The 23,016-nt window shown below is 50.1% G+C and overlaps 1 protein-coding gene across 13 annotated transcripts in view; it reads right to left on the bottom strand.

Moving 5' to 3' along the window:
* Positions 1-23,016, bottom strand: part of LOC137431152 (protein prune homolog 2) — a 112,867-nt gene that overhangs the window by 76,096 nt on the left and 13,755 nt on the right. For 2 of the 13 annotated variants that reach the window (XM_078781552.1, XM_078781551.1), the window contains exon 2: positions 18,571-18,700. The exons of the other annotated variants lie outside the window; for them this stretch is intronic. The gene's annotated coding sequence lies outside the window, so the exon portion shown is untranslated. The remainder of the gene's footprint in view (positions 1-18,570; positions 18,701-23,016) is intronic. 13 annotated transcript variants of the gene reach the window in all.

Here is a 23,016-nt window from a genome sequence, read left to right as displayed (position 1 = left end):
TGGAACTGTGTGTTTTGCATTTGTTGATAACAAAATATAATTGAAGTATTTTGGTTGGTCTATAGGTTTTCAGACCAGTTAATTGTCCCCCGTCGCACCGCGGAGCGAAAGGGGGACTATCGTTTTCCCCTCCGTCTGTGTGTCCGTCCATCCGTCCATGCGTGCGTGCGTGCATGTGTAAGCGAAGGACCGCATTCGAATTTGGTGTGTGGGTGCAACCCACGTCAAAATCCAAGATGGCCGCCGCCATGTATGTCTGATGCCATGTATGTCTGAACCTTGTGAGCTGAATATCTTGAAAAATAAGCGAAGTACCAACTTCTAATTTGGTGTGTGGGTGTATCTAGGCATAAGGAAGAACGCTGTTGAAAATTGGGTCGCCACGTCAAAATCCAAGATGGCCGCCACCATATATATGTCTGAACCATGTGAGCGAAATATCTTGAAAAATAAGCGAAGTACCAACTTATAATCTGGTGTGTGAGTGTATCTCGGCATAAGGAAGAACGCTATTGAAAATTGGGTCGCCACGTCAAAATCCAAGATGGCCACCGCCATGTATATGTCTGAACCATGTGAGCGAAATATCTTGAAAAATAAGCGAAGTACCAACTTATAATCTGGTGTGTGGGTGTATCTCGGCACAAGGAAGAACGCTATTGAAAATTGGGTCGCCACGTCAAAATCCAAGATGGCCACCGCCATGTATGTCTGAACCTTGTGAGCGGAATATCTTGAAAAATAAGTGAAGTACCAACTTCTAATCTGGTGTGTGGGTGTATCTAGGCACAAGGAAGAACACTATTGAAAATTGGGTCGCCACGTCAAAATCCAAGATGGCCGCCTTGCGTCTTCCACTTTGTCAACTCACATGACTTCACCGACCGGGGACCGAGGCGAAACGCTTGTTCTAATGGTTTCTACAGAACCAGTTGAAATTAAAGGTTCCTATTGGTTTCTATGAGTTTCACACCAGTTGCATCTCAATGAATGATCGTTTTAAGGCCATTTTCCCTGCTAGAGCGGGGGTTAGCATTGCAGGCCCCATGACAATCATGGTTCCCTGTTTGAGGCAATGTTTTTATGGCCGGATGCCCTTCCTGACGCCAACCCTTCGTCACGCTCTTACGATGCGCAGGGATACGGTGTACCTATGCTGAATCCGAGTACATACCGTGATCATTCATCCCAGCAAGCTGGTACTCAATTTGCCGACCTCGGAAGGATGACAGGCTGAGTCAACCCCCCTGGTGTTAATTCAGCGATCGACCGGGATTCGAACCCAGGATCCTAGGATCCCAAGCCGGCACCCTAACAGCTAAGCCAACACCAGGTTGCATCTACATCTAATGGTTTCTATTGGTTTCAACCGAATTTGATTCGGTTTCTCCTGGAAACTCTACTGGTTCCTATAGAAACCAATAGAGATCATGATTTCCAATAGAGATTTCCATGATCTTTCCAGGGAAAACCACATTTCCCAGCTGGCCTCCAAAGCCAGTCGCCAACTTGGCATCCTTTGTCGTTTGAAGTCCTTTCTTGGCACACCTGAGGTTCTCACCACATAGCTTAGCTCTCACCACATAGCTTCTCAAAGCTTTCATCTGCAGCTTGATGGAGTACTGTTCTCCCCTCTGGGCTGGTGCTCCTGCTTCACACCAAGCTCTGCTTCACACCGTAGAAACCAAAGCTTTCAGAATCATTGGTATCCCCTGCGATGAAGCTGATTCTGAGGGCCTTTCATTCTCTCACCGCAGGGCAGGTAGGTGGTCTTTCTGTCTTCTACCGACTCCTCTCCGGCCTAGATTCCCCAGCTCTGTCTGTGCTGTGTCCCCCAAATATTTCTACAGGTCGCACAAGATCTGCCAGCAACCCTCTTATGGTTAAACTGCCAAAATCAAGACTCTCTGCTCCCCTTCATTCCTTCATTCCTCTTTTCTCCCACCTCTGGAACAAACTCCCTCACTCTCTTCAATCCCACTCCTCCCTCCAGGTCATTAAAACAGCTGTTCACCACCATCTCTTATCTTCTCCCATCCAAGACCTTGATTTTTTTCTATCCCCGTTGATACACCCCCACATACACCTTTTTCAAATTCCGTTTTATTTCCTGAATGTCCTAGAAGTGTGCATTTGTTTTATGCCATGTACCCCTCCCCACCCCAAGTCCCCTCCCTTCCACAGATCTCCTGATGTCCCTGTTCTCCACTGTTGTGCTTCCCTCTCTCTCCCGCTCTTGTCTCCCGCTCCCTTTATTATATGTGTTATGTGTTTTCTGTTTATGTCTTTGTGTTTTATGTGTTACTCTTTTACGAGGCTCGACTTTATATACAAAAAAGAGACCTATAGAAATGTCCTCCTAGTCTCTATTGCTTTCTAGGGGATTTCCCAACTATCATCCTTCTTGATGAAGCAAAGAAAGTTTTTGCCAGGGTACCTGTACACCAGCATGAGGCACATCGCACATAGTAGAGCGAGGGAATATCTAACGAAATTCTGTTTCTTCCAGGATCGGCTTCAGTTGTCGTAAGTGAGCAACGATACAGACTATATAATTGAAACCACAAAGCATGAGATTGTAGCGGTTACCACTGGATGTACATAATCGCCTTGCACCGGCCAGAACACGGCCAGACGCGCCTCTCCCGGGCATGCCCGGACTCACTGTTCCCGGGCACGCCCGAACCTCCCGGGCACGCCCGAACCTCCCGGGCACGCCCGGTCTCGTCTTTCCCGGGCATGCCCGCTCTCGCCTTTCCAGGGCTCGCCCAGAGCGTCCGGGCATGCCCGCTATCGCCTTTCCAGGGCTCGCCCAGAGCGTCCGGGCATGCCCGCTATCGCCTTTCCAGGGCTCGCCCAGAGCGTCCGGGCATGCCCGCTATCGCCTTTCCAGGGCTCACCCAGAGCGTCCGGGCATGCCCGCTATCGCCTTTCCAGTGCTCTCCCAGAGCGCCCGGGCACGCCCAGCCTCGACTTGCCAGGCCGCAGCCAAACACGCCCGGGCAGGTCCAGACTCGCCTTTCCAAGGCTCGCCCTTGATACCCGGGCATGCCCGGTATAGCTTTTGCCGGGCAAACTTCCCGACATAAATGTGTATATATATTGTTGCCCGAAAAACGGGCTTGTCAGAATACCTGAGCTGTTTTGTTTCAATAAAGCAACTCGGACGAATTCCGTCTTTGGTCGCGTCAATTCTTTCGACTCGCGTTGGAGCGCTGCTCCTTCATTGGTGACCTACCGACATGGATACGGCAGTGACGCTTAAACTGCCTACCTTCTGGGAGGCTCACGCGGCTGTTTGGTTCGCCCAGGCGGACTCCCAGTTCGCCCTGCGAGGCATCACCGCGGACGACACCCGCTTCCACCATGTTGTGGCGGCGCTCGGTTCCGCCACCGCGGCCCGCGCCTTGAGCCTCCTCCAGCACCCGCCGGCTGCTGACAAATACGACGCGCTGAAGACGCTCCTCCTCGGCGCTTTCGCCCTCTCACCGGCAGCACGCGCACGGCGCCTGCTTGACCTGCCCGAGCTCGGCGACACGCGCCCGTCCGAGCGCATGGACTATATGCTCTCGTTGCTCGGCGAGCACTCTCCGGCATTCCTGTTCCGGGAGCTGTTCCTCCGTCAGCTGCCTAACCCGGTACGCCTCGCCCTGGCTGGCACGTTGATCACGGATTCCCGCGCCCTCGCCAGGGAAGCCGATAAGATCTCCTCGGCGGGCCAGCACATCGGCGCGGTTACCTGGAGCCCGCCGCCGTCCGAGGCGACGCCCACGACGCCCGAGCGCCCTGCGCAGTTGGAGGCCGAACTGCCGGTGCAACTGGCGGCCGCCACGCCGCACCGCCCGCTTCCGACACGACGGCCGGGGCCTCCACCTGACCGGGCGTGGTGTTATTACCACGCCAGGTTCGGACACAAGGCTCGGACGTGCCGGCCCCCGTGCACTTTCGGCAGGTCGGGAAACGGCCGGGCCGGCGTTCATTCCCAGCCATGAGCGCCGGCCACTCGGGCAACTTGCTGTTTATTCGGGACAAAGCGTCTGGACGGCGTTTCCTGTGCGACACCGGCGCCCAACTGAGCGTCATACCTGCCTCCGAGCAGGACAGGCTGGACGCAGTTTGCGGCCCCTCTTTGGTCGCTGCTAATGGCTCGGCCATACGCACTTTCGGCCCACGCGTCGTCACCCTCTGCTTCGGCAGCCAGCGCTTTCAATGGACTTTTGTTACCGCCAGCGTCCCCGTGGCTTTGCTGGGCGCCGACTTCCTCTGCGCGCACGGGCTGCTGGTCGCCGTCAAACGACGTCGCCTTGTCCACGCCGAGACCTTCAGCTCCCTGGCGTGCACAATGAGCAGCTCCGCGCCGACCGAACTGGCGTGCGCCCTCCCGGCAACGAACGAGTTCGCTCGCCTGCTCGTGGAATTCCCGGCCCTCACGCGGCCGACGTTTTCGGCCGTCGCGGTGCGGCATGGGATCGAGCACCACATACCCACTACGGGCCCGCCAGTCTACACCAGGGCCCGCCGCCTCGACCCAGCCAAGCTCGCCGTGGCAAAGGCCGAATTCGACGCGTTGGAGCACCTCGGCATCGTGCGGCGCTCCGATAGCGCGTGGGCCTCGCCACTGCACATCGTGCCAAAGCCGGGGGGTGGATGGCGCCCGTGTGGCGACTACCGCCGTCTCAATGACGCTACCACCCCCGACAGGTACCCGATCCCGCATATTCAGGACTTTTCCGCCCGTTTGGCGGGACGGGTCATCTTTTCGAAAATTGACCTGATACGGGGCTACCACCAGGTACCTGTCCGGGCGGCCGACGTCCCGAAGACGGCCGTCATCACGCCGTTCGGCCTGTTCGAATTTTTGCGGATGCTGTTTGGCCTCAAGAACGCGGCCCAGGCGTTCCAGCGCTTGATGGACGGCGTGCTGCGCGACCTGCCGTTTCTTTTCGTCTATCTGGACGACATCCTCGTCGCCAGCACGTCCCGCGCCGAGCACCTCCTCCACCTCCGAACACTGTTCGGTCGCCTCAGCGAGCACGGCTTAATTGTCAACCCGGTCAAATGCCACTTCGGCGCGACGACCGTTGATTTTTTGGGCCACCGCATCACCAAGACCGGGGCCGTGCCGCTGCCGACCTAGGTCGAGGCCATCACCACGTTCCCGCGTCCCCGTTCCATCAAGGCCCTCCAAGAGTTCCTCGGCATGGTGAATTTTTATCACCGATTCGTGCCCCGCGCTGCTCAGCTCATGCGGCCCCTTTACGAGGCCCTCCGGGGCAAGCCGGCCAAGCATGACATTGTTTGGTCCGCGGCCATGGACGCGGCCTTCGCCAGTGCCAAACGGGCCCTCGCCGACGCAATGCTGCTGGCTCACCCGGTGCTCAACGCGCCCATCGCCCTCACTACGGACGCCTCCAACTACGCGGTGGGCGCCGTCCATGAGCAATGGGTGGACGGGGTTTGGCAGCCACTCGCTTTTTTCAGCCGGCAACTCCGGCCGAACGAGTTAAACTACAGCACGTTCGACCGCGAGCTGCTCGGGCTATTCCTGGCCGTTCGCCATTTCCGACACCTCCTGGAGGGCCGCCCGTTCACGGCTTTCGTCGACCACAAGCCGTTGGTCTACGCAATGGCTAAGGTCACGGAGCCGTGGTCGGCCCGCCAGCAGCGCCACCTCTCCGCCGTGTCGGAGTTCACCACGGACATCCAGCACGTCGCCGGCAAAGACAACGCCGTGGCCGACTGCCTTTCGCGGGCCAGCGCGAACGCGGTCCACCTCGGCGTGGACTTCACGCTCATGGCGGCCGACCAGACCACCGACGCCCCGGTGCAGGCACTCCACGTGGCGGACACGGGCCTCCGCCTGGCCGACATCCCCTTCGCGGGCACCGTCCTGCTCTGCGACGTCTCCCAGGGCCAGCCTCGCCCCATCGTGCCCGTTTCCTGGCAGCGCCGCATCTTCGCCTCCATCCACGGCCTTTCTCACCCGGGCCGGAAAGCTTCTCAGAAGCTGGTGTCGGCGCGTTTCGTCTGGCACGGCCTTCGACGAAACATCCGCGACTGGGCCAACGCCTGCACGGCCTGCCAGCGAGCCAAGGTCCACCGCCACACCCAGGCCCCGCTGGCACCTTTCGCCGTGCCTGAACGGCGTTTCGACCACGTCCACATGGACCTGGTGGGTCCCCTGCCCCCCTCGCGGGGGTTCACCCACCTGCTCACCATGGTGGACAGGACCACCAGGTGGCCGGAGGCCGTGCCCCTCACCTCCACCACCACCGCCGACGTGGCGCAGGCGTTCATCGCCACCTGGGTCGCGCGCTTCGGCGCACCAGCGGACATCTCGTCCGACCGCGGCCCACAGTTCACGTCTGAGCTTTGGGGCGCGGTCGCCCGTTCGTTGGGGGTCACGCTGCACCGCACCATGGCCTACCACCCCCAAGCCAATGGGTTGTGCGAGCGGTTTCACCGCTCCATGAAGGCCGCACTCATGGCCGGCCTTCAGGACGACGGTTGGGCCGACCGGCTGCCGTGGGTCCTTTTGGGCCTTCGCACGGCCCCCAAGGAAGACCTCCAGGCGTCCGCCGCCGAGCTCTTCTACGGCCAGCCACTCCGCGTCCCGGGCGAATTCGTGCCTGACGCTACCAGTCCCTGGTCCGCCGCTCGCCAGCGCTCGGACCTCCAGGAGGCCGCCCGACGATTTGCCCCCGTGCCGACGTCCCGCCACGGTGGCCCCCAGTCCTACGTCCCCCCAGCGCTTCGCACAGCGGAGTACGTCTTTATGCGTCATGACGCGCACCGGGGGCCACTCCGGCCGCCGTACGACGGGCCCTTCCGGGTCCTGCGACGGGGCGACAAGTCTTTCATCGTCGACTTCGGCGGCCGGCCGGACCGGATTTCTGTGGACCGCCTCAAACCGGCGCACATGGACGTCGACCGACCACCACGGTTGGCCCTTCCTCCGCGGCGAGGCCGCCCCCCGTCCACAGTTCCCCCCGCTCGACCACCCACCACCACGTCAGACCCCTCCCCACGACCCTCCAGGGGTCGCTTCGGCCGGGTCATCCGGACCCCCCTTAAATTGACCCTGCCGGTGCAGGTCGATTCTGGAGGGGCGTGTGTAGCGGTTACCACTGGATGTACATAATCGCCTTGCACCGGCCAGAACACGGCCAGACGCGCCTCTCCCGGGCATGCCCGGACTCACTGTTCCCGGGCACGCCCGAACCTCCCGGGCACGCCCGGTCTCGTCTTTCCCGGGCATGCCCGCTCTCGCCTTTCCAGGGCTCGCCCAGAGCGTCCGGGCATGCCCGCTATCGCCTTTCCAGGGCTCGCCCAGAGCGTCCGGGCATGCCCGCTATCGCCTTTCCAGGGCTCGCCCAGAGCGTCCGGGCATGCCCGCTATCGCCTTTCCAGTGCTCGCCCAGAGCGCCCGGGCACGCCCAGCCTCGACTTGCCAGGCCGCAGCCAAACACGCCCGGGCAGGTCCAGACTCGCCTTTCCAAGGCTCGCCCTTGATACCCGGGCATGCCCGGTATAGCTTTTGCCGGGCAAACTTCCCGACATAAATGTGTATATATATTGTTTCCCGAAAAACGGGCTTGTCAGAATACCTGAGCTGTTTTGTTTCAATAAAGCAACTCGGACGAATTCCGTCTTTGGTCGCGTCAATTCTTTCGACTCGCGTTGGAGCGCTGCTCCTTCAAGATCATATAATATTTTAACATTTCATTGATCAATGCATGCTGTAATGCAGATTACTCAAGAGACCAAGCCTCAATCTCCTTTCATGTGCCAACATAACCTGGAATCAGGACTTGTTTACACTGCTCGTTCCGTATCATTTTCACATGTAACAAGGACATGAGGTGCTGATGGACAAATCAACTCAGTCTATGGGACGATTTGAACCCAGGATCTGAGCATCACATGAGCTCCATTCAGATAGTAACACCAAATTCCACAATCCGATTACAAGCCTTTCCTGAAAATAAATATATCGACAGTACTTGGCACGAACACAGCAGCAGTTTTGCAATATGTTGTCAGCATTACAACATGCAATTTTGTTTGACTATGACACATATCCGACTTTACTCTGAAGATGACGTTAGGTGATCGCCCTCTGGTGGACATGGTCTGCTGTAACCCATCTTAACCAGACATTGGGTTACTGCCAGTCACTAAGAAATGTGGTGGCCTGACCCGAGGCTATGTGCACCAAAGGACCAGTTAAGGCCATCCTTTAATGGAATAAACTAGTCCAGCTGACACTGACTGACACACACATACACAAACACACACACACACACACCCACACACACCTTTTTAAAGCTCCTGATCATATTCTGATAGATTAAAGTTGTAGCATGTTTTAAAAGTTTAATTTGCAGTTTAATAAGAGTTCACTGGTATCAATGGCCTTGTGGGCTGACAGGGTGGCCTAGATGTACGCACACATGCCTCTAAGCTGTCTAGCCTGGGTTTGAATCCCGACCCAGCCATAAAATTTCATCCCAGTGTTTCACATGCAGGGTGATTCGATGTGTGTGCCGTCCCTCAGACGGACGTTAAACTGGGTGTCCCGTCTGCCAGAGTTAGATGGTGGATGTTAAAGATCCCACCGAGTCGGTGCGTTATCGTCGACACCCTGAATAAATTACAAATCCCTGCCCAGACTACAAACCATCTGGAGTGACCATTGCATTGCCGTGGAAACTTGCCTTATACCGTGGGTGCAAAGCGAAAGCGCGGTTAAAAGCAAAGCGAAGCGAAAGCAGTTTGTCTGTCTACAAATGTCAGTTTATGATCGAGGAACTACTTAATTTCAATTGAATGTTGTATTTTGAAAACGAACCTCCAGTTTAGCAGTACATTAGTTCTGAATTTGGCAAATTGTACGGAATATCATCCCAATCACGCATGCACATAGAGCAGTGAGGTCGTTTTTTTTGGTCTATCTGCCAGTCTGGCAGTGAAACAAAATTGAAAATCATTCCAAACAGGAAACTTACTGTTTTAAAGGATGTCATAAAGGACACAAACAACAGGCCTGGAGAACTAACGTCACGTGTTAAATAAGATGGCATAAAAGACGCTGCATCAACGGCGGTAAACTTCGAAAATATTCTTCTTCTACAACCTTTATAATATTTATTTTATTTCAAATGAATTATATATTTGAACACTAGAACACAAATTACTTTTTGACACTTGCAAAAAACTTCCGTTTAGCAGTACTTGGACAAAATATTACAGCATTTTACATCGAATCAAATTTGCCGCTCACAGACCCCACCCATGTCCTTGTTTTTCAAAACCTCATGGGATAAGGTTTTCTATGAACTCTGTAGTTTCACATGTTAATTGTCTAAAGAAACTTTGAAATAAAGTTTCCAAATAGACATGAAAAAGCTTGTAAACAGCCACGATAAAACTCCCTAAAATTTTAATGAAGTACCGGAGCTGAAAATAAACAAACTAAAATGGCGTTTTCAATGAGAACGCATCATTATTTTAATTGTGACAAATTCAATAAATGTGCACATCATGTTCTTTGCACAATTATGAAGCAATTTTATTGTCTCGGGCAAGATAAGTGCCGTTTTGGCATGTGGCAGATTGTGGCATTTGTGGCAATTTGCAGATTTTGGCAATCAATATGTGGCAGATTCATGCGAGCATGTCATCACAGTATCAGGCAGCAATAAATAATGCAAATGGCATTTTCGAATTCATTATGTCCAAGTTAGACGTAACTGGCATTTCATAGAAGTCTGATGACACTGCAAATTGGATACAGTTTCCAATTTTGATCACAATTTTGTGGAAGGTATATACTTGCATGAGACAAGGTTCAGCATTGGGTAACTAAAATGGTTCTGGGAAGTGAGGGTGGGTGGGGGCAGGTCTGGGTTATAAGGAAAGATTATTAGAAAAAACAGAGCTGTTTACATTAGAGTGAAAAAATGTTTTATGGGTGAGGGAGGGCCACTGAGTAGATGCAGTTCGATTATTTTTAGGTGGTGGTTGGCCGGGAGACACGATTATGGGGTCGCAGCTTAAATATAATGATAAAACGAGATAAAACTGATGAGGGAGGGATTTTTTTTTCTTTCTTTTTTTTACTCATAGACAAGTTGGTATGTGGAATAGTTTGCTATAGGACAAGTAAACCTTGTTTCTATGCCACCAGGACTGAAAACCGTGCTGCTCCTGGTACTGCATTTCCATATGCAAGGGTCAGGTTTGAGCTATGAAAGTGAGCTCCCCAGCATCTTATCCTGACCCTTTCCCAAAGCGAGTGGAGGTGAGATAGGATATGATGCAGGGCGGCCAATCATGTGACGAGCTGGCATATATACATTTTGGACAAAATGGAAAGGAAAGATGCTATTTATTTTGGCCTATGATACAACAACAACAGGCATTTTAAGGCCGTTTTCCCTGCTAGAGCGGGGGTTAGCCTTGCGGTCCCCATGACAATCTTCTCCATTTAGCCCTATTTTCTGTATCTCCCCTTGTTAACCCCCTTGCCCACATTTCTTCTTCCACCACCTTCAGCCAAGTCTTTCTCGGTCTTCCCCGTCCTCTACTTCCTTCTACATTCATTTCCATTACTCTTTTCAACCAGTCACTTTCATCCTTCCTCAACACATGACCAAACCATCTCAACCTATTTCTCTTCACAGCATCCATCACAGGCTCTATTCCCATCATCTTTCGCAATTCATCATTTGTCTTCCTCTCTCTCAACGATACTCCGCACATCCACTGATCCATTCGCATTTCCACCCTTTCCAGCCTTCGTTGCTGCTCTCCATTCATTACCCGTGTCTCGCTCCCATAAATCATAACACTTCTCACACATGCAGCATACACCTTTGCCTTCAGCTTCAACGATACTCCCCTACTCGTCAGCACGCCACTCAGTTCCCGAAAATTCTTCCATGCACATCTCACTCCAGCAACCGTTGCAGAGTCTGATCCACCTTCTCCATTCAGCATGTCTCCTCGGTAGCAAAATGTTTTCACACCTTCCAACTAAACGCCGTCTCCAAGATCCACATCAACATTTCCTCCATCTGCAGCTCCCTCTGTGCACACCTTACACTTGAATGTAGCTGCCACACTGGTTAATGACCCTCTCAGACCACTACATTTTTGATGAACCCACTTAGCGCACATTGTACATTGAATGGTGTTCACTCCGACACCCTTCCTACACACAACACACAGCCACTTCCCATTTCTTCCACCTCACCACATGCTTTACCACTTGCCATCACCTTGGTTTTTCCGATATTCACCTTCAGACCTTTTGTCTCCATACATTCCTTCCACTTGTTCATCTTCTCCTTCAGTCCATCCATACTTTCCGCAATCAACACCAGATCATCTGCATACAACAACTCCCACGGTAAACCCTCCTTTACATTCCGAGCCAGCACCTCCATCACAGCTACAAATAGTAGTAGACTTAGTACCGACCCCTGATGCACTCCCACCTTCACCTCAAACTCACCACTGTTCCCGTCCTTCGTCATTACAGCTGTGCGCACTCTCTCATACATTGCCATCACTACTCTGATCAACCATTCCTCCACTTCTAGCTTCCTCAATACCCATGTCACTACTTCACGTGGAACCCTATCGAATGCTTTCTCCAGATCAACAAACCCAAGAAACAACTTCTACCTCTTCCCCATGTACTTCTCCTGCAACTGCCTTACAATAAAAAAGCACGTCTGTCGTTCCTCTTCCTGGCATAAATCCAGACTGCATTTCATCGATCTTCACTTTCTTCCTTATCCTCCTCTCCAACACCTTCATTCCATGCTCCAATAACTTTATCGCTCAATACGAGCCACAGTCCTTTCCCCTTGTATAGAGTGACGAGGGTACTCATTTCCCAATCCACTGGAATGCGGCCTTCTTTCACCACCAGATTACAGATCTCTGTCATTCTCTTCACACCCCAACTTCCCGCTGCCTTCAACATATCTTCCACAACTCCCGTCGGCCCTCCTGCTTTTCTACTCTTCATTGCTTTTATCACTTCTGGTGTTGGGCTAGCGGCGAGGCGAGGAACCCTGGTGTTGGGCTAGCGGCGAGGGTGCCAGCTTAGGATCCTAGGATCCTGGGTTTGAATCCCGGTCGGTCGCTGAATTAACGCCAGGGGGGTTGACTCAGCCTGTCATCCTTCCGAGGTTGGCTAATTGAGTACCAGTTCACTGGTAATTCCCTGTTTGTCGTAAAAGGCGACAAAAAGGGTTGGCGGCAGGAAGGGCACCCGGCCGTAAAACATTGCTTCAAAAAGGGGACCAACAAAAACAACAACAACCACGGTGCCCGAAAAAGGCCAACCCCCGCTTTGCCGGGAAGAATGGCCTCTAAAGGTGTTTTTTTTTTGTTTTTTTTTTTGCTTTTATCGCTTCCTCAACTTCCTTCTCTGTTATCTTCTCTGCCGGTCCCAAAACTGGGTTACTCTCTATGTTGCCATCCCATTCATTTTTTGCATTCAACAGCATTTCCATATTCTCTTCCATCTTCCTTTAATTCCATCTGGGTCCACAACGATTTGTCCCACTTCATCCTTCAAGCAACTCACCCCCATCACATCACACCTCTCTTTCGCTATCTGCTTTGCAATCCTGAATACCGCTCTCCGACCCTCTTCCGAATCCAAGCGTTCTCCGAATATTTTCCTACATGCCTTCTGCACCTTTGCTACCTCTTTCTTTGCAGCCTTCTTGGCTGCCTTATAACTTTATAACCTTATAACTTGGCCTATGATATATCCTATTATTCATTCGTGCCTTTTAAAAGCATTGGACAAGGCATAGGATAAAGAAAGGGCTTGGAATATATTAAGAAGATTAGACGTGAGCTTATCTATTGGAGATGATAGACATTTGAGATCTGGAATCGCTCAGGTGCAGCATTACTCTCGGGCCGAGCAGCGGACCTCAGACCATAAGCCGAACTCGCAACCCCAGGTGGGATAGTCGAGCCCTAGGCCTTGCTGAGAAAGTGCCGCATACATTAAAAAACAGTGTAAACAGAATGGAACTGCGAGCTTTTCACTCAACTCAGAGAAATATGTGGGCTGCTGGAGAAGCTTGGTCAGAGCAACACGCCGTTCAAACCGGGTGGAGTGGTGCACTGAAACAAGAAGGTAGTGCTGAAAGTAAAAACTTTTTAAAAAAGTGATCTAAAGCCTGCCTGCCATACATTAAGGCGATTTGTTAATGCAAATTTCAGGCTATTTGCCTCAACATTGCTGGGAGTTAAGCCATGACCCACCTTGGGTTTGTCACAGAGTCGAGGATACGTCGCATCAGCTTTTCCCTGAATATCGTTCCACAATCGACGCTGAGTAAAGCATGTTTTACACTTTGGGCAAATCGCCCACAATTTATCAGAAGCAGTCGATATCACATCTGTTTCACACAATATCCACAACAGACTTGTGCACAACTAACACTCACTCGGGTCTTCTTCTTCTGTTGTATGCAGCACATGGCTGTGGGTAGCATAATTTGCAGTGGGCACAACTGTTCCACTGATGCAGTGCCCCCTGTAGGTTAGGGCAAGAATTTGAAGTTTGGTCAAGAGTGTCCCCAATAGCTCGCCTACTCTTCTCGAAGTACACCGTGGGGTCTTTAGCGTCCAACAACTGATGCCGGTAGACAGAAAGCCAGTTTAACATCTATCCCAGGGACAGCACACACATTGATGAATGACCCTGCCTGCGTAACACTGGCATAATAGTTCATAGCTCGGCCGAGATTTGAACCCAGGCTAGACACCTCAAAGGTGAGTGTGCATACCTTCAAGCCATCCTGCCTCGAGTCAGGTTAATCAGATGGTTAAGTAGAGCTGTTTCCTTTCACCTATAGAAAGAAGCTTCTTCAGTGTATTTTGAAATATTATTTCAAACTGCAGAATTGAACACTCGTGAAATAATATTAATCGGACATTTCAAAGTTACCTGTGATTTGCATCAGCGTATATTACTTTTGTTCGCTAATACTACATCGATGTGTTAAATTGCTGAGAATATTTGTCTGGGATCCACGCAGACAAATCACCCCAGTGTATGGCCAGCTTACGTATTACTTCACCATGGTTCCACCATGTGCCTTAACTTGGCCACAGCTAATTAAATCATATATGCAGGACAAAGACATCAGTGTACTTTTACATGAATTGCTCATACATTGGTAGACAATGGACAAATACATAATTATATGTTGGATATTGTATTTTCAACATGGAATTCTGAGCTATGGGTTCGGAAAGGAATACAAAATACGCCAAACCAAGTCCTAAGCAGCCAAAATAGGCGAACAGTTGACCAAGCATAAAAGGAATTGTCGAAACACTTGGAGATTGTAGGAATATAAAAGTGCATGTTGTAGTAAATATATCTTTCTGTTGGAATAGAAACATGGCACAAGCTACTGCATCCGACTCTCCCTATACGTTCCTTGTAATAACAAATTACCGCTACCAAAATGCGAACTAGGGTGCATATTACTTCACCGAATGATATGTCAACAATTATTTAATGTTGTTCATCAAATGTAAATGTGTGTACCCCGGTTTAGAATAGGTACACCGTATCCCTGCGTGTCGTAAGAGGCGACTAAAAGGGTTGGCATCAGGAAGGGCATCCAGCCATAAAAAAAAAGTGCATCAAAAAGGGAACCATGACAATTACAACTACATATGGGCAGAGTACAGCCCGAAGTACCCCGTGGGGGTCCTCACTCCCCATCATCAAAACTCAAGGTGGGGAACCCGATCGAAGCAAGGGTGGAAATCACTCCATTTATGACGAAACGTCTGATGCCCGACGTGGAGATCGGTTTCTGAGGTTTGGGACATGGAATGTAGGGACAATGATAGGGAGATGAGGAGAAGTGGTGGAAGTATTGGCCAGAAGAAGCGTGGACATATGTTGTGTGCAGGAGACGAGATGGAAGAGAAGTGGTGTGAGAATGGTGAAGGGTAGGTAGGGACAGAAATACAAGTTTGTGTGGCAAGGGTGCCCAGAAGGCGTGCATGCTGCATGGTGTTGGTGTCCTATTTTCTGAGGAGTTTGTAGACAGTGTGGTGAGTGTGACTTGAGTGAGTGAAAGGTTGATGATGGTGAAAATGACGATTGGAAAGCTCTTGGTGAATGTCATCTCGGGATAAGCTCCGCAGGTTGGTCGGAGCGATGAAGAGAAGGACAAGTTCTGGTGTGCAATAGAGAAGCTGCTGGAAAACGTGAAAGATGAGAAAGGTTGTTGTGGTAGGAGGAGACCTAAATGTTCATGTGGGAAGGGGTATGGACAGTTTTGAGGGAGGTCATGGGGATTACGGATATGGTGTGAGAAATGGAGAAGGTGAAAGGATTTCGGAGTTTGCTGATGGAGCTGATTTGTTGATTTGTAATACTCAGTTCCAGAAAGAGGATAATAAGCTTGTTACATACACGTCAGGTGGGTTGATGACAACCGTTGACTACCTGATGGTGCGTAGGCGAGATAGGGGGCACCTCCGGAACACAAAGGTGATCCCGGGGGAGGAGGCTGTTTCACAGCACCACTTGGTTGTCTGCCACATAAGGGTGAAAGATGCGAGGAGAGCTCGGCGGGTGAAGTACCAACTGAGAATGAAGGTGTGGAGGTTGAAAGAGGTGACATTGAGGGAGGCATTAAAAGAGAGGCTGAGTATGGTAGAGGATGATGTGGTTGACCTTGAAAGTGGTTGTATGTCAATGAAATATAGACTGTTGGGAGCCGTTGGTGAGGTATGTGGATGGACAAAAGGACCACCGAGGCACTCGGAAACATGGTGGTGGGATGAGGAAGTTGGAAAGAGGATTGACAAGAAGAGGAAGAAGTTCAAGGAGTGGCAGAAGGCGAAGGGTACGGGAGCAGAAAAAGCAGAGCATGAAAGTTATAAGGCAGCCAAGAAGGCTGCAAAGAAAGAGGTAGCAAAGGCGCAGGAGGCATGTAGGAAAATGTTTGGAGAACGCTTGGATTCGGAAGAGGGTCAGAGAGCAGTATTCAGGATTACAAAGCAGATAGTGAAAGAGAGGTGTGATGTGATGGGGGCGAGTTGCTTGAAGGATGAAGTGGGACAAATTGTTGTGGACCCAGATGGAATTAAAGGAAGATGGAAGAGATATATGGAAATGCTGTTGAATGCATAGAATAAATGGGATGGCAACATTGAGCGTAACCCAGTTTTAGGACCGGCAGAGAAGATAACTGAGAAGGAAGTTGAGGAAGAGATATAGCAGTGAAGAGTAGAAAAGCGGCAGGGCTGACGGGAGTTGTGGGAGATATGTTGAAGGCAGCAGGAAGTTGGGGTGTGAAGGGAATGACAGAGATCTGTAATCTCGTGGTGAAAGAAGGCCGCATTCCAGTGGATTGGGAACAGAGTACCCTCGTCCCTCTATACAACGGGAAAGGTGACCCTCTGGACTGTGGCTCGTATCGAGCGATAAAGTTATTGGAGCATGTAATGAAGGTATTGGAAAGGGTGTTGGAGAGGAGGAGGATAAGGAAGAAAGTGAAGATCGACAAAATGCAGTTTGGATTTATGCCAGGAGGAGGAACGACAGACGTGCTTTTTATTGTAAGGCAGTTGCAGGAGAAGTACATGGAGAAGAGGAAGAAGTTGTTTGTTGGGTTTGTTGATCTGGAGAAAGCATTCGATAGGGTTCCACGCGAAGTAGTGACATGCGCATTGAGGAAGTTAGGAGTGGAGGAATGGTTGATCAGAGTCGTGATGGCAATGTACGAAAGAGCGCGCACAGCTGTAAGGACGAAGGACGGGAACAGTGGTGAGTTTGAGGTGAAGGTGGGAGTGCATCAGGGGTCGGTACTAAGTCCACTACTATTTTTAGGTGTGATGGAGGTGCTGGCTCGGAACGTAAAGAAAGGTTTGCCGTGGGAGTTGTTGTATGCAGATGATCTGGTGTTGATTGCAGAAAGTATGGATGGACTGAAGGAGAAGATAAACAATTGGAAGGAATGTATGGAGGCAAAAGGTCTGAAGGTGAATGTCGGAAAGACAAAGGTGATGGCAAGTGGTAAAGCATGTGGTGAGGTGGAAAGAACTGGAAAGTGGCCGTGTGCTGTGTGCAGGAAGGGTGTCGGAGTGAACTCCATTCAATGTACAATGTGCGCTGAGTGGGTTCATCAAAATTGTCGTGGTTTGAGAGGCTTAACCAGTATAGCAGCTACATTCAAATGTAAGGTGTGCACAGATGGAGCTGCAGATGGAGGAAATGTTGAGTTGGATCTTGGAGACGGCGTGCAGCTGGAAGGTGTGAAAACATTTTGCTACCTAGGAGACATGCTGAATGGAGAAGGTGGATCAGACTCGGCAAGGGTTGCTGGAGTGAGATGTGCATGGAAGACGTTTCGGGAACTGAGTGGCGTGCTGACGAGGAGGGGAGTGTCGTTGAAGCTGAAGGGAAAGGTGTATGCTGCATGTGTGAGAAGTGTTATGATTTATGGGAGCGAGACATGGGTAATGAACGTAGAGCAGCAACGAAGGCTGGAAAGGGTGGAAATGTGAATGGTTCGGTGGATGTGTGGAGTATCGTTGAGAGAGAGGAAGACAAATGATGAATTGTGAAAGATGATGGGAATAGAGCCTGTGATGGATGCTGTGAAGAGAAACAGTTTGAGATGGTTTGGTCATGTGTTGAGGAAGGATGAAAGTGACTGGTTGAGAAGAGTGATGGAAATGAATGTAGAAGGAAGTAGAGGACGGGGAAGACCGAGAAAGACTTGGCTAAAGATGGTCGAAGAAGAAATGCGGGCAAGGGGGTTAAACAAGGGGAGATGCAGAAAATAGGGCAAAATGGAGAAGATTGTCATGGGGACCGCAAGGCTAACCCCCGCTCTTGCAGGGAAAATGGCCTTTAAATGCCTGTTGTTGTTGTTGTTTATGTACCTCCATCCTGGGCTGTTGGTTTGTGTTCCCATTTTCCACTATGTTCTAGCTGTTCTGTGTTCTAGCTCTTCCATGGCTTTGTATACACAAAGTAAATGAAATATACCCCGTGATGAGGCTGAAGCACAAAGCCGGTTGCCCTCACATTGCAGACATGAAAGTGGCCTATGTTTTTTACTCCATCTCCTCCAGTCTTTCTCCCTCTGTTCTATCTGTTTTCCAACCCTCTCCTCTCTCCCGAGCTCCTGCAGGATGCGTGCCTTCTTCCAATGATGTCCTTCTGGTTAAAGTCCAAAAATATAGGCTTACCACACGCCTCCACTCTTTTATCCCATCTGTACAACTGCCTTACAGAGGATATTCCATTGCACTCTTCCCTCCAAGATATCAAGCAAGCAGTGCACCACTACCTCACACCATCTCCCATCTTTTGTTATACTAGGGCATGCCCGTACTATATATATAGGACGTGCCCGTAAGTGCGTGATGTTACCGTACAATGAATGTATCGTCCCGACGCCGCAGCTCGGATGGCGCTGCAGTTAATCGGGCCCCCAAATTCCTCATCGACGATAACTAAACAATATATTATATGAATCGCACCGTACATACCTCCTTCTAGATCTTGTTCTTGTCTTGATATACTCACTCAGGCTCACTCTATCACGACTGAGTCCTCCCAGCTCCTCCAAATGGCGCCCGCTCGCCGCTACGTAAGTCCGGAAGTGACGTCCTCATTTGACTGTCCGGAAGGTCGCATATCGCAGGAAAGCGAAAGAATCGCAAATTAGTTTTAATTAGTTTTAAAACATCGTTTAACGCCAACATAGCGCCAACATAGTTTGCCGACGGGAAATAAATGAATACGCTCTCAAATGTGCCATCCGAGGCAGAGTCTGTTCGCCACGTTCGGCACACGTGATAGCTCGCTGCTCTCTGATTGGTTGAATCGTTTTTTGGACATAGCTCGGTAACTACTTCTGCGATTAATTTAAAACCTTGAAAAGGCACATCCTCGGGTCCCCAGCAATATACCTGGCAAGTTTCAAGTATATCGGACCGGTAGTTGTCGAGAAACAGCGGTCACAGACAAACATACTGTTACAGACGTGGCTTAGATGTTATTTACCGAGCGGTTTTGGTATGACCACGTCTGCACAAGTTACCCGATTATACCCGAACGTTGACTAATCGCGCTGCGCTAGGTCAATAAAGGCAATAAAGGAAAAGGACACACGGCTGGGTTTCAAATGACACGACACCCAGGGTTCAGTTCTCAAGACCTCCGGAGGAGATTATATTCGTTCGGAAGGTCAGATTACAGGGACGAGAGGTACAACATAGAAAGACAAGCACTTAGACACAATCTTATATTATTCCCAACAGACGACACATAAACGGGACAAAGCTGACTCACACGGGGATTGATGGAAAGGACAGGCGGGTAGCGATGGCTCCAGGTGCACCTGGGCTCAGGGCAGAATCGACCCGGTCCGGTCCAGAGATGCGGGAGGTCGCAGCGCTCGGATGGCGTCTTGTCTGCTCAAGCTGGGGGCGCATCTGACGTCACGTCCGCTACGTGGCCGCGTATATCCGGCGGGGAGTGACACGCCCTCGGCTCGTTAGCTCCGCCTCGTGGAATCGGCACGTTGCTTCTCATTGGGTGCGTGCGGGGGGGTTACCGGCTCCGCCCTTGACGAGGAGCTGACAAGGAGCCCCTTCGTGGTAACCCCGTGGAGCGCATGGTCCGGAGCGTCGTTGTTGTTGTAATTGTTGTTGTAGTTGTAATTGTAGTTGTAGTTGTTGTTGTTGTTATTGTAGTTGTTGTTGTTGTTGTTGTAGTAATTGTAGTTGTAGTTGTTGTTGTTGTTATTGTAGTTGTAGTTGTTGTTGTTTGGGGAAGAAGATGTAAGGAGGTATGGGAAAGGTCCTAAACTCACTACTGGTGCCATATAATCACATTCTGGTGCAACGAAGAGTCATAATTAATGGAAACGAGTCCTTAACTGACATAGACTAAGAATAACTAGCAAGATGTCCGAAAGTTGTCTACGTGTGATGCGGTGGACCTGGGCACGACATTTAATGGGGGAAAAAGGGGAAGGTCGGCTCTACTGATTGTTGTTTACAGACAATGGGACTAGGGAATGGGGGATTGGGGATAGTTGGGGAGTATTGGGGAAATAGGGGAATATTTACAAGCGGATATGGAGGCCAAATTCCATATTCGCAACAATACATACAAACATACAAACATACAAACATACAAACATACAAACATACACACAGAGATTGCTGGAATTATAGATAGATACAAGTAAAAATTTGAGAATTTGTGCTTATATAAAATGTTGGAAGCATTTCGTGTTAAAAGTGGTTAAACAAGTTTTTTTGGATAATTCGAGGGTGCTGAATTCAAAAATGCTGTTTAACCGGTTCAATTTTGGAGTCTTAACCATAAAATTGTAAAAAACAAAATGCCCGCCATTTTCAGCATATTTTTTGCCATAACTTGAATTTTAAGCAACATAGAAGGCTGGTGTTGGGCTAGCGGCTAGGGTGCCGGCTTAGGATCCTAGGATCCTGGGTTCGAATCCCGGTCAATCGCTGAATTAACGCCAGGGGGGTTGACTCAGCCTGTCATCCTTCCGAGGTCGGCAAATTGAGTACCAGTTCACTGGTAATTCCCTGCTTGTCGTTAAAGGCGGCAAAAAGGGTTGGCGTCAGGAAGGGCATCCGGCCGTAAAACATTGCTTCAAAAAGGGGACCGAAAAAACAACAACAACCACAGTTCCCGAAAAAGGCCAACCCCCGCTTGCGGGGAAAAATGGCCTCTAAAGGTGGTTTTTTTTAATTTTTATAGAAGGCTCAAAATAGTGGCAATACCCATGTTTGTGATACTGAGGATTCAATCAAGTATCACCTGATCATAGCCAAGAATGGCTGAATGGCACTGGAAAGAAGAGCGGTGGCATTGTGGGCATCACAAGAAGTATCTCTGCATTAGGCAGATTGGCACTATCATATAACTTGAGAACTTGCATATCGAGTAAAACTAGAAAAATGCTGATGATCGAAGGGGAGGAAAGTGAGTATGTGTACAACGAGCTTACACCTTCCAGGAAAGGGCGTGACAACCTTGATGAGGAGAAAGTCGTCTCAGCTTTCCGACGATTCGATGTATTCAGCGAGGGAATGTCATCTTCTGTACTGCAGAATATTGCTACCAAGGATTTGGCATCGGAGAGCATTCAACATTCTTTGCTTAATGCAGAAAAACTTGGACAGGTGCAGCTGGATGAGTTTGTTGATCAGCGCCTTCTTCAGCCTCCTGATGGCACATGTCATATCAATTTCAATGCCGCTTTACATAGGAACAAAGCACAGACTTTCTCGTCTCTGTATGCTGTAGACTGCAAAGAAAGCAAAGGCAAAGAAACGACCATCAAGGCAGATAGAAACATTCTACAGCGACTTGTGACAGCTTCCAAAGCAGGGCGTGTGATAAACCTGGACCTGATTCTGCAGCATGAGCTTATGCCTGTGCCAATTTCACTTGCTGCCATGAATGGGAGTCTACATACAGGCAGTAGCGGTAAATCTCGACTGGCAAATGAGTTGATTCAAGATGTCTCAACCCCAGAACAAGTGACATTAACTGGAAGTACTTGCTTAGTAATTGATGGTCAAGCACTGGTGATGGCTCTTGGAAAGCCCAGCGGAATAACCACATTTGGTGAATATGCAGATGTGTTTGTGAATTCAGTGTTTGCCATGGGGAAAAAATTTGAGAGAGTTGACGTAACTTTCGACCGATACCAGCAGGATTCCATCAAGACTGGAACCAGAATGAAACGTACCCGGGCCTCTCGACCAATACGTCGGGTAATAGAAAACCAAAACGTTCCTCTACCAGACAAATGGACCAACTTTCTCTCACTTGGAGAGAATAAGGCAAATCTAGCAGAGTTTCTTTTCTCAGCAGCTCATGACAAATGCGGTGTCTATTGCACCCACAACACTTGTAGTGGCTGGAGGATTTGCACAGATCACAGACGTGAAATCTTCAGATCCAGAGATGGACACATCATCCCTACAGGCCAACCATGAGGAGGCGGGACACACGACTTGTTCTTCATTGCGTCGACACAAATGCTGAAACAGTGGTGGTTTTAGTGCGTGACACTGACGTGCTGGTCTTGTTAGCTGCTCATTTTGATAAGATGCCATGCACTCAGCTGTGGATGAAGGCAGGAACTCTTAAGAAGCCAAAATACATTCCCATCCACAAACTCCACCAGAAACTGCCACCTTGCCAAGTGGAAGCGTTGCTGCCATTCCATGCAATTACTGGTTTGTGACAGTGTGTCACAGCTTGCTGGCCACGGGCAAAAAAGACAGCCTGGAAGGTGTTTCAAAACACACAGCCAATTGTTGACAGATCTAGGCACAGAAGATATCACTGAAGAAGTAATCAACGATGCAGAAAAGTTCATATGCCATCTTTACAAGGTACCCGATGATGTGGACAGATGCAACAAGGGCACGTGTAATACTCTTCTCTCAGGGTTGTCCACAGGAGACTCTGCCACCCAACATCAGATGCAGTGAGACTACACATAAGGCGCGCACATTACCAGGCTTTTATTTGGAAGCGCGCAAACCATCGCTACTCCAGTACTCCCCCAAGTAACAGACATGGGATGGACATACATCGATGGGAACTTGGTACCGAAGTTGATGACGCTATCTCCAATTCCTAAGGCGTGTCGCGAGATAGGAACATGCGGATGTACCAAAGGATGTATAAATGGGCCGTTGCAAGCTGCAGAAAAGCTGGGCTAACATGCACAGGAGGATGTGCATGTGCATACAACAGACAACTAGAATGCAGAAACAGAACAGACTAAGATAGACAGGTAAACATTTGAGAATGCCAATATTGAGCTATACGGTATTTATAAAGGGAGGGGGGGAGTGGGAGGGGGAGGGGGGGGAGGGGGGGGGTGAGGGGGAGGGGGGAGGTGAGGGGGAGGGGGGGAGGGGAGGTGAGGGGAG

This window comes from Myxine glutinosa, chromosome 7 (assembly GCF_964187855.1).
Source record: "Myxine glutinosa chromosome 7, kmMyxGlut1.1, whole genome shotgun sequence".
NCBI classification, from domain to species: Eukaryota; Metazoa; Chordata; class Myxini; order Myxiniformes; family Myxinidae; genus Myxine; species Myxine glutinosa.
The sequence above is the reverse complement of the archived record's forward strand: the minus strand, read 5'-3'. Positions and strand labels throughout refer to the sequence as shown.